The following is a 13,369-nucleotide window of genomic DNA, read 5'->3' on the forward strand; positions in this document are numbered from 1 at the left end:
ACCAAAGATTAAATCTTTCTTCATACTCATATCCACCACCACCATCCACCACGTTCTTAACACTTGCCATTTAACCCTCACAACCACTTTCTTGATGAGCAAAGTTTCAATCATTCTTCATGCCAATTTTATCGGATTTTTTAAAACTTTTATGAAAATCATCTGAGGAAATTAAATTCATTGGGAAATTATCGTTTTTTTAAAACTTTTTTGAAAATCGTCTTAGGATACTAAATTCACTGGAAAATTATCGTTTTTTTCTAACTTTTTTGAAATTCATTGGAGGAGATTAAATTCACCTGAAATGCATCATAGGAGATGAATTTCAATAAAACGCGAATATCATCTTCTTTTGAAAACCCACGGGCCAGTCAGATTTCATTGGAAACCCATGGTTTTTGAGGGGATGATTTTGGATTGAAAATTAACGGGGAAGACATATTTCAATGGAAAACTCACGTCACCTCTACACATGTCATTAGCTGACTGGTTAACGAAATCTCACGTCACGAATCCAAATGTGTCGACAGAAATGAATTTCTAAAGACTAAAATAGGAATTTTGCAAAGTTTTGGACTATTTTGGATTTCTCTCTCCTATTTTGGACTATTTTGTGAATTTTCCCATTATAAACATATTACTCCGTATAAGAGAAAGAATATAGAGTTAATGGTCATTTTCGTCCCTATGGTTTGCTACTTTTGTCACTTAAGTCCAAAGTTTGAAATTTTGTCTATTTAGTCCTTATAGTTTTAAACATTAGTCAATTACGTCCCACCGGCCTAACAGCATCCAACAATGTCGTTAGTTTAAGGGTACTTTTGTCTTTCTCCTTTTTTATTCTGAGTTAATGGTCATTTTCGTCCATTTGGTTTGATACTTTTATCACTTCGGTCCAAAGTTTGAAATTTTGTCTATTTAATCCTCAAAGCCAATTATGTCCCCTCTTCTAACGGGATCCAACTATGTGAGGTCGAATATCGTAGCGAACAAAGTAATAATGTCCCCTCGTCTAACTGCATCCAAACGGATATTCGAGATTAACATACCTTAGCGAACATCTAAGTCGAAATCAACATCAAGAGGACGAATATCCCACATTTCCATGTTTTCACGAGAAATCGGTACACTAAATCGTTGTGTGTTCTTCAAGTCGTGGTGTTGTTCTTGAAATCGTGGGACTCTAGGGTTGTAGATGGCTAAACGGTATTGTTTACATCTAAAAAGATGATTATACCCTAACGTAATGTCTAAAAAGACATTTGTGACCCTAGCGTAAGGGAAATTTGATAACGAAGTAACGACATAGTTGGATGCCGTTAGACCGGGGGGGGGGGGGTATAATTGGCAATGAGGACTAAATTAACAGAATTTCAAAGTTTGGAATGAAGTGGCAAAAGTATTAAATCACAGAGACGAAAATGATTATTAACTCAAAATAAAAAGAAGAAATATTAAAATACCCTTAAAACTAACGGCATAATTGGATGCCGTTAAATGGGTGGGACGTAACTGGCTAATTATAAAACTATGAGGACTAAATTGACAAAATTTCAAACTTTGAACTGAAGTGGTAAAGTAGCAAACCACAGGGACGAAAATGGACATTAACTCAAGAATATAAGAGAAACAATATCACTATGATATATAAGCGAGAGTGTATGATGTAGAATATAGGAGAGAAGCTCGTTTAAATTATAAAAAATGTCTAAAACCAAGTTATGTGAGAGGAGGTGGAGAATGTATGAGAGATGACACATTTTTACGACATTTTTATGTCAATTTTGCATGTGAGACGGGCAAAGATAAAGTGTAGCTGTTTTTAGAGATTCATGTAATAAATGTTTGGTTAGATGTAACGAAATGAAGGGGGAATGGAATGGAGAAGGAATTGAATGAATAAGGGAATGAAATGAAATTTTATCATTCATTTGTCTTGTTTGGTTAACCTATAAAAATGGAATAAATTATTACTTTATGTTGTTTGGTATCCAAGAAAAATGTAAGAATGAAATAGAAATAATAAAAACATTTTTATCTCAAATATATATAATTTTTTCCCAAAAACAAATTGCAATGGCGATGCTGGTGGTAGTAGCTCAGGCGGCGAAAACAGTGGTGGCAGTAGCGACGGTGGTGGAGGCCATGTGGTGGTGGTCAGGCGGCGACGGTGACAATGGTTGTGGTGGCGGTGGTAGCACAGGTGGTAAGGTGGTGGTGGCGGTGGTAGCGCTGGTGGTAAGATGGTGGTGGCGTGGCGGTGGCGGCGGAGGTGGTGGCTATGGTAGTGGTGATAGTTGTTGTTGTTACGTGGTGTTCTTGAGAAAGTAGGATGAATGAGGAATGTAATGGAAAGAAATAAGGGGTAGGAAGGAATGGTTTTGATTGTATAGGTTTCTACATGTAATGAATTATTTCATTCTATCTAGCAACCAAACACTAATTTTTCTTTCACATTAATGAATCATTTCATTTCTCTTGTCATTCATTCATGCCAAACCCTACCTAAATGCTATGATTGGTTGGAATTAGCAATATATTAGCGGAAACTTATGAGTTCTTAGATTACTTGTTCCATATATAGGTTAAAAGTAGAGTAGTGACTTTTTTATTTAATATTTTAAATATAAAATTATTTTATCGGGTTTCATAAGAGTGAGTCCAGAACTCCAGTCCATCTTCCTTCCATTTGGATTTCTTATCAAATTGATACATAATGGGCTTAATATTTGGCCCCGAATATGCGATGGGAAAATCCAAACCCCAAAACAAATATGAAATATTGTGAAAGCAAATAGAAATACATACAAAATCTATATCTATATCAAAAATATATATAAACGAAAGCTCAAAATCATACGTGTCGCGATGTGGTCGTTCCCCCGTTTTATGGAAGCCACCAGATTGATTGATTTTAAATGGAGGCTTATCATGCATTTGACCCGAATTCACGGGTATGGGTCTTACCAAACCCAGACAGTTTTTAAACAGATTATAACATCTAATTAAATTAAAAATTAATCTCACCAAATATTTGATATGAGAATCCTATAAAATAGGGATATACTAAAAATTAATATTTATTATTTTTTTTTTAAAATATATGATTTATAATTAAGAAACAATTTTATATTAAAAAAAATAATAAGCTGGTCATGGGTTTTACCTATGCAGTCGATATCACCGATATATCACTGATATATCAGTGATATTGGTTATATGTCCTTAGCGATATATAAATCAGAATATCGGTTCAGAATATCGATACCGATAATATCAACGATATTGACTGATATTGGACTAATATTGGACCGATATATCATCTTAACATTTCCTCTTTCCTCTGCCTGCGAGACCCTGCTCACACCCACCTTATCGCTGGTGTGGATTGAAACAGGGAGAAGACTGAGCGAAGGTCATGATGTATTGAAAGTCTTTCTCTATCTTCACAATTGCAAAACCTTACCTTTCAATCAACGATTCCATGGTGCGATTTCATCGCTTCAGCAACACATTAATTGCGCACTAATTTTGAATACTTCTTTTTATGCATGCGTCTTTTTCTTATTATGCTAATTTCAAATTGAATTAAGTAAGTTATATCATTGCTCTTAATCTATATGTATATTTAAAATTGATTGGATTTTGTTCTATATTTTAAGATCAGCCTTTGTTAACTATTAAAGATTCATAATTATTTATTAATTAGGTTTTTTTTCATTTTTTTAAGGTTTTATGACATATATTATTATTATTGTATTCAATTTCAAAAGTTTATTTCCGCTAGTGTTATGATTAGGGTGATTTTTCGTTATGTCTTTATTAGTTATTGAAGATCATTTGAGGTTTATGATCTCGATAACAAAATCATGACTGGATAAGTTGCTGGAACTTTACACCCTTCTAAATCATGTACATTTATTATTATTATTACTATTATTATTATTATTATTATTATTATGATTTGAGCGGTTTGTTACAATGAAATTTTAATTGATCTAGAAGAATGCCATCGCTACTATTCATCGATGTTAAAAGATCTGATTGCTACAGGTAATATGTTTTACAACTATTAAACTTTGTTTCTATAGGTTTGACCACATCCAGATTCGTCTTGATTTTATGTTATATGTTTTACTGATAATTCCAAGTATTTGCTTGCTAGAAGTAAATTCCCGAGCATACTTGAAGTATGCAAGGTCAAAAGGAACCGTGCTCGTCAATGATAGCTTGCTCGAAGACCTTTTACACTTGTATAAATTTATGTTTTGCTAATAATTAAGGTTTCTAAAAGGAATGTCGAATCCCCTATAAATAGAATGATTGTTAGCATTGATGGGACACCTCTGCACACCTATGTTTCACTGAATAGATCTACTACGACATTCCTTCAAAACCCTAATATCCCGTTTGTAACTCATTGAATTACACTTAATGAAATGGAAATTTTTTGAGTCATATAGATCTGTGTTATTTCAAGCTTTAGTAGCTTACTGATTATAGTTGATTTTGCATGTTATAGTTAGTGTTCTTCGTTATTATCATTCTCGTATATTGTTCTTGTCTATAGTTTTTTGAATCACGAGTCCAACGATCCTGACAGAACCGGCCCAGCCCACCTTGGCTCATGTATAACAACATTCCACACATGCTCATACTAAAAGCACCTTTCGTCTCTTCAATAAACTCATTTTTTGTATCGCTTATTACTTGATCGTCTCACCGCCCGCTTCTCTTTTGGCGTTAGTTGAGGTTGAATAACCCACAAAACTTGTTAACCGAACCTACCACCATGTGTCAATGCAACTTTAAATTTTCGGCAGATCAAGGGGTGTCACCGATTTCGTTACATAAATGCATATGAACCCAGGCCAGAAAATCATGTCTTTTTTAGCTGTTACCGATCTTCGAGTCGACAGAGATTTCAATGTAAGCACGAGCTAGAATTGTTTCTTCTGCAATACTCCATCTGTGTATCGTGACTTTGGCTTAGAATATGGTCCTACGGTGGTTTTATCCTTCTTCTTTCTACCCGAATGATTTACTTGGGTTGGGGATGATGTTCCAGACGGTTGAGTAGATTAGGGTGATGGATTCATTACGTATGGGTTAAAGTCTGGATGAAAGTGTGGTGGAAACTGAACTTGTTGTAGATTTTGATAATTTTGCATTATATAGATTAGGTGTTGGATTGGTGGGTAAAAGGTGTTTTGAAACCCATGAATGGATTTTGGAATTGGGTATGGATGGGTTAGCTCAGGTTTGGAGTTGAGTTATCACGTAAAAGTTGTTGAAACATAGTGTTATATTCCATTTATTTGGGTTGAAAGTGTGAAATTTTGGTAAAGAATATGCCTACTTGTGGTATGTTGTGTGTGTGTTAATTTATAGAGTTTATTACATCTTTAATATTTTTTTAACCTTCTATCATGTGAAAGTTGAAACATGCATTCAATTTGTCATTTATTATTCTTTTTCCATTTGGTACATGCATTCAATTTTTCATTTATTATTTCTTTTTCCATTTTGCCGTTAGCGGATAGCCCACTTTTGCATGCCCAACCCTCGCCTCCACAGCGGTGATGTCCGCACCATTCTCAGTTCGTCATATGCCACATATGTTCAAACCTTGGGTCTTGAAGCCCGATGTAGGTTTCTAGGACGACAAAGATTTTAAACTTCAACCATCGTCACATACGGTAACATGAAACCTAATTGTGCTAAACACAAGGCCCATAACCATATGATAACATAAAACCCTTGAGCCGAACAACAAATCATCTTCTTTCAATTCCACCCAAACGAAAGAATGGTGAATGACGATGACATGCGTGGCGAGATGGAAGAGCTCATCGACGAAGAACACACAGTGTGGATGAGGAACACGCCTTACTTATACGATCTCATCATAAGTGGCGAAGGTTCTCAAGGGCCCAGGTGGCCCCGGCCCTCCCGTTTTTTTACGCAGCAGCGTAAATTTACTCGTTTTCGTCCGAAAGTTTTTATACGTAGAGTAAATTTAGTCTTTTTCGGCCGAGATTTTTTATACGTAGTGTAAAATTTAGCCGTTTTCGGTCGAAATTTTTTATATGTAGTGTAAAATTTAGCCGTTTTCAGTCGAAAATTTTAATACGTGGTGTAAATTTTAGTCGTTTTCGGGCGAAATTTTTTATACGTAGTGTAATATTAGCCGTTTTCGGTCGAAATTTTAATACGTGGTGTAAATTTTAGCCGTTTTCGGGCGAAATTTTTGATACGTAGTGTAAATTTAGCCGTTGACCGAAACTTTGAGCCTGCCTGCCTTCGTTTGTGAAATTTTTTATACATTTTGAGTCCGGCCCCCTCGGTGTCTTAGTCCAAGCTTCGCCACTGCTCGTCATCTCCCACTCCCTCAAGTGGCCCTCACTCACCGTCGAGTGGCTGCCAGAGCGTGACGGGAAAGACAACTCCCTCCAGAAGCTCATCCTCGGGACCCACACCTCGGAGAACGAGCCTAATTATCTGATGCTGGCGCAGTTGCCGCTTCAAGATGACAGTCATTATCATGATGACGTCTCTGATTTTAGTTGGACCAATGGCAAGGTTTGTCACTTTCATTCATTTGGTGGGTTTTGTGTTTTACATTTGGTTTTCAGTGGTAATTAGGGTTAAGGTTTGTTTTATGTTTGTGTACGTGTGTGCTACGGCTTTTTTGTAGTTTTGCTGACTTGGATGGTTTTTTTTTTTTTTTTACTTTAAATGACTAACATAATATTTGGAACACAGTGTAGGGCGTTTGCTTATGTTTAAACTAGACGGGTGCCCGCGCGATGCAGCGGGTGTTTGAACATGTTAATCACGTAACAAATATAAATGTTTATGGTTTGATTAAAACCTTGAAATCGTTTAAACCGGTCATTGGTTTGACTTCTTTTTTCTTTTTCATTTTTTACTTTTGGTTTGTTGGTCGGTTTCAAAATTTTCAAAACATAGTGAACGGTTGGTTCGCGGTTTATACTGGCAACCGGCCATACGAAACCAGACCAGACTGTAAATGTTGAATGCATTTTAATGTTTTTTATTATTAATTATTAGATATGTTTTGTAATATATATTAGATATAGTTAAAATTTAATTGAACATAATCTTTTTATTACAAATAACTTGGCTATACAACTTCAAATTAACCTAATTGATTTTGTTATCTTTGTTGTTATTATTTCACGTCCTAGATCTTCCATTAATATTTACCATCTATGTGGCTAAAATTATCATTATTTATGTTTCTCTCAAATATCATATTATGTTGGTGTTTAGTTAAAATTGATGGTGCATTTAAATTAATAATTATTTTAAACTAAATTTATTATTAAAATTTAAACTGTGAAACCAAACTGGAACCAGGCCGTTAGCAACGACTCGGTTGCAACTTTCAATGGTTGAGTTTGGTTTTGGACGACAAAAAAATCAGTATTAACGGTTGGACTCACAAGTAACTTAAAAACCATCAAAACCGACACTGAACACCCATACGTAACATATTAATTTATTTAAAATCAAAAAAAATATAACAATATCATATCCAAATTAAATAGAATAAAATGTTCGTTTTTATGGTGTAATTTTTTCATAAAAATATTAACGTTTGAAAAGGCTATAGTCGTTTAAAAAGCATGGATGGGAAGTTAGTTTACAACTTAAATTAAAAACATAATATGGTTAAAGATGAGGGACCAAACTTGTAAGTTGAATAGATTGTGTTTAAAAGACAAGTTTACCCTTACTAACACATGTAAAACTTAAAAATGAGTGTCTTAATTTGCCCTTGTTTGGCGTATTATATATAGTATAGATAGTTGACATTGTGGTTTGTGCTTATATATGCGTTATACATACACTACTAGAAAAGAGATGTTTTTCTACAACCGAATTGTAAGAAATTTATTGGAAAAATTCAGTTTCTAATAATTTTCTAACAACAAAGTTGTTGAAAAAACAGATGCTTGAAAATCGTTTTCAACCGTTTTCTAACAAATTTTCTTACAAAATTGCTACAAAAACATGTGGTTGTAAACTTCCTACAACTTTCCTACAAAAACTATTCATAATTTTTATTAGATAATATTGTAGCAATGTTTGAGCTTATTTTTTTGTTGGAAATCTGTTGGAACTACTTGTCGTAGGAAATTTGTAGGAAGTTTTTATGAGAAAATAACTTGTTTTCTAGTAGTGATATATGTATGTATGAGTAGAACTGGCTTTATATTTCTTCAGTATGCTTAATTAATTGTTCATTACTTTTTTTCTTCTAGGTACAAATAATTCAGCAAATAAACCATGACGGAGAGGTGAGCAGGGCTCGTTACATGCCTCAAAACTCGTTTATAATTGCTACAAAAACAGTCAGTGCAGAAGTTTATGTTTTCGATTACAGCAAGCATCCATCTAAGCCTCCTCTAGATGGAGCATGCAATCCTGATTTGAGACTAAGGGGTCACAACACTGGGGGTTATGGTTTGTCATGGAGTAAGTTTAAACAGGATCATCTTCTTAGTGGTTCTGATGATGCACAAATTTGCCATTGGGATATTAATGGAACTCCCAAAAATAAATCACTTGACGCCATGCAAATATTCAAAGTAAGTCTACATGTCATAAAGTTGTTATATGTTATTATACTATAAGTATTGATTTTAGTATATTTCTTTTAATGTTTTAACAGGCTCATGATGGGGCTGTAGAAGACGTTGCGTGGCATTTGAGGCATGAGCATATATTTGGTTCGTGTGGGGATGATAAATATGTGCATGTGTGGGATCTTAGGTCTCCATCGGTTACTAAGCCAGTTCAGAGTGTAATGGCTCACCAAAATGAAGTAAGTACAAAATATTATCATTATGAAAACAACAATATGAATTTAAAAAAAAGTGGATGTTTTTTTTAAACTAAAATGGGCTTTAGGTGATTGTTTTAGTGTGCTTTTGTTGTTTATAGTTGTAACTCTTAGACAATCATTGGGAAATGGGAACCGTGGATTGTATGAACCTGTTGTGGGACATGCACAAGGTTAGAAACATAGGTATAGTTGGGTCGAATAATAAATATTTGTAGCTTCAAGTATCGAACTCAGGTTTTCCAATATCAACATTAGGATGATTACCAACTGAGACTACCCAAATGTTTACACTGTTTTGTTTTCTTTTTAAAGGCAGGCAGCTGTATTTTTTATTGTTATTTTTAAATTGAACTAAGATTTACATTTGTGAGTTTTTATTTCTATTATTAATCCAAATAGTAAATAAATTTATATATTACTTATATACTTTTATTTTCTTTAATAGTTATTTCGTAATCTTATTCGCCGTATCTGACCGGTTTGACCTGTGAACCAGTAAGACGTCTTGTTTGATATCTGGTCTGGCCCCGAAAACATTGGCTTGATTAATCAAATTATATTGAAAGTGTAAATAGGGAATATTGTATTACTATGTATAATCTAAAACTGAGAGCGAATTAGAAGCATAATATGTTTATTCAAATGTTAAAAACTAATTATGTAATTTTGAATTTAAGATCATTGGGCTTGTAAATGAACCGAATGAACACAAAGTGAGGTTTATTAAGCAAATGATCGAATACAGACAGTTAAACAAACGACACTAAAGAACGTGTTTGTGTTTGTCCTTTAAGAAAATGAGTGTGTTTGTGTTTGTTTGTTGATTTATAAACGAATGGTTTATGAACGTAAACAAAAGGACATCGTGAAGTGCATTGCAAGAGGTGATATCTAACTTGCAACGGACCTAAATAAGTTTTCATGTTCTCTCGTTTATGAAATACACAAACATAAAATAACTGTATAGGTATAATTTGACAGAAAAGCTTTAAAGAAGCCACACCACACGAGTGTGACAGAAAAAATGACATCCCAATAATAATAATAATAATAATATTTAACAATAATAATAATAAGATTAATAAGAACATGATTCGATGGTAGAGCACTCGCTTTACAAGTGAGTGGTAGGGGGGATCAAAACCTCACTACCACCAACTTATATGTGAGATATGAGGGATGACCCTGGCTTGCCAGGGTTCGGTTCGAGTCTTGATCTCACCCGGTTTTACCGGCTCCTCGCTGTCGTGCTGTTTGGCGGGCGTGGGGGTCGAGTTATATCCGTTGAATCCCTCAACAGGAGGACCGCTAGAGACTCCGTCCGTCCGGACTAGTGGCCGGCTCGGACTACTTTAACTAATGGGGTCGCGTACGGGATACTCGATGTTAATTACTTGGCAGTTAAATAAAATAAGAACATGGTTCATAGGAGAAGAGAGAATCTTCATTTATCAGCAGCTTTAAACACTTGTACTGTACCTGTTCATTCAAACCAAAACCTCTGCTCTGACTCTGACATTGTTCTGCAAACATCGTAAGTAATTGTGGGACCCATCCACCCATGCCTTCACTCCTGACACTGACCACATGTCAGAATCACTCACTCACTCACACCTTAAGATCCAAACACAGGATCTCATCTTGTTTCATATATATTATTATTACTAAGTTAAGGGGGTGTTTTACATTACCTGAATAGTTGAGGGGTGTCATGTAACTATTGTCACATGCTTGCATGTACTAATTTGGATGCACGTGATACAACAACATTTTATTAACTTCCTGCTGAACGATATATGAAGGATTCACTTAACGTTCAGTTGATTTACGCAAAGAACGTGTTTCTTGGAAAGAAGATTATTTTGTAGGATAGTCAAATTGGTTTGACTCATTTTGCACGAAATACCACGTATGTTTTTTAGAGTTCACGGTTTGTTTGTGTGTTTGGGGTAGGTTAACTGCTTAGCTTTTAATCCTATTAACGAATGGGTTTTGGCAACCGGATCAACCGACAAGACTGTTAAGTTGTTTGACTTACGAAGTCTTAACAAAGCTCTCCATACATTTGATTGTCACAAGTAAGTGTTCTTACATATCTTCTATTGATTTTGGTTTTTTTAATAATATATTTTTCTGGTGTGAGTTTAATTGTTATGTTTTGTTACATAGGGAGGAAGTAGTCCAGGTTGGTTGGAATCCCAAGAACGAGACAATTTTAGCATCTTGTTGTCTTGGTCGACGACTCATGGTGTGGGATTATAGCAGGTAAACGCCTAAATTGTTAAAAGGGTAGTTTAGTTAATTCACATGCTCTTAACTGGAAAACTAGCGCCCATCTATTTCAAGAACCGTCCATGTTGCATTTTCAAAATCATTGGGGGAACATACATTTAACTTTTTAAATTTAAGGATCAAACTTGTAATCAATTTTCTTTATAAAATTGTTTAGGATGTTTTATGCTTATAGGAAATAGGCTTCTTTTGCCCCATTTGACAAATGTTTTAGCTAATTTCACCCATTAAAAATAAACATAACTCGAGTCAACCCATCAATATAAACTGTTGAAATTGCTATCTTTAAAAGTCGTACATGTTAAGCACCCGATTATTTTAATGATCATTTCAAAACTTTTAAATTATTTAAGACTCTTAACAGTCAACCATTCTATCGATTTATTACTCCCTTCGTCCCATTAAAGGTGTCATGGTTTGAAAAATACAAAGTTCAAGGTAGATTAAATGATTGTTTTTTTTACTTACCAAATGACAACAATACCCTTGAAAATTGGGTCAATCAATATTGTTTATTCACGTTTAATGTGGGTGTTTAAGGGTAAAATTGGAAGTTGACTAATGAATTTTGAAAATGGACATTTGTAATAGGATAAACAAAAAAGGAAATGTGAACATTTTTAATGGGATGGGGGGAGTATTTTGTATGTATATCATGATTACGTATATGTAATTACAAAATTACATACAATAACTCTCAGATTATAAAATAGATAGTAAAATGAATGGCTGTTAGAAGTTTTTAAATTATCTAGAAGGTTTGAAGAGATCCAAACCAAATTACATCTAATATCTTGCTAATATGTTTTGTTTAAAATGCAGGGTTAACCAAGAACAAACACCAGAGGAGGATGCTGAAGATTGGGCGCCAGAGCTGCTGTTCATACACGGTTGACACACAAGTAAAGTTTCTGACTTCTCTTGGAATCCGTGTGAAGAGTGGATGGTGGCGAGTGTTGCAGAGGACAATATTCTTCAAATCTGGCAGATGGCTGATAACATCTTTCACGACGAGGATGAAACACCAGCAGAGGAATCTCGAGGTGCTTAAATACATCTATCATTAGCATAGTTTATTATTATGAAGAAACACTGACTAAAAGGTGTGTATGCCATTTTGCTTCCCATTTTATATGGCCATGTCAGTGCCACATCATTCCTTACTCCACCCAACCATGTTTCACAATACCATGGAAATGGTTACCAATCCATCATTTCTCTCTCTTTTCAAATAAATAATAATATTGATATAAGTAAAATTAATTTAATATAACTTAAATAAAAATATTATAGTTCGAGTATAAACGTAAAATTAAAAATATATTAAAAATCGAGTATCCATCGTTGTCTGGCAGTCAAAGAACGTTCATATATTTCGACAAGCTTATCAATCAAAGCACGTATCAAGGTCTTTTACGAGACCAAAAAATATTATTTTTTTTAAAACAAATAAGGTTTCATTAAAATTTATGTTCATAAAAAAATATTATACAAACATATGTATTTAGTTTTTTTTTAATAACAAAAACAAGTTCTTAACTAAAACTATTTATCCTACTTAAATAATTATAAAAGCTATTTTAAAAACAATACAATTAAAATATTAAATTAAAACCCATCACATAAAAAAGGTACACTTTCTTTTCAACAACTCCACCCCAATAGCCTACGTACCTGCAACTTTCGATCAACTCAAGTGTCAACCTCAAATTTCAATTTTTCATCTTCTTCTCTTCTCTATATGGATTTAACAAATTAACACTCCATTTAAAAGAGGTGAGCGGCAATTTCATCAGGGAAATCTCCACCAAAATCTTACCGATTTGTGAACTTGGGCGGCCCCGACAACAACGGGGTGGTGTTTGCCGGCGGCACCGCCCGCCACCTCAGCAATTCAACGGCAAAATGGTTTCCACACCGCGTAGCCTTAGGATTGGTTTTCGGGTAATTTAAAGCATGTTTAATGGATGGTTTTATGTTGTTGAATTATGTTGGATGGGTTTATGTTGTGTTGCTGTAAAAGATGTGTTTGGATCACGGCAAATGATCAGGAGCTGACTAAGTTTTTCCTATCTTTGATTCCGACATGCCTTTCTTTTTATAGATAGTTCTTAGAAATATTTATTTATTGCCTTTTATTTTGGTTTGAATGGTACATGTAGTCTTTGTGGTTTGATAGTTCAGACTAGAGGTGCACAATAT

The 13,369-nt window shown here is 34.3% G+C and overlaps 1 pseudogene across 1 annotated transcript; it reads left to right on the forward strand.

Moving 5' to 3' along the window:
* Positions 1–5,809: 5,809 nt before the first annotated feature.
* On the forward strand, positions 5,810–12,218 carry LOC143618060 (histone-binding protein MSI1-like; annotated as a pseudogene). Its single transcript, XR_013150943.1, has 7 exons — positions 5,810–5,912; positions 6,362–6,582; positions 8,292–8,618; positions 8,702–8,854; positions 10,829–10,953; positions 11,045–11,140; positions 11,990–12,218. The product of XR_013150943.1 is annotated as a histone-binding protein MSI1-like (transcript).
* The last annotated feature ends 1,151 nt before the right edge of the window (positions 12,219–13,369 follow it).

This window comes from Bidens hawaiensis, unplaced genomic scaffold (assembly GCF_021521415.1).
Source record: "Bidens hawaiensis isolate Kalapana, Puna unplaced genomic scaffold, B.hawaiensis_p1.1 tig00062585_1, whole genome shotgun sequence".
NCBI lineage: Eukaryota > Viridiplantae > Streptophyta > Magnoliopsida > Asterales > Asteraceae > Bidens > Bidens hawaiensis.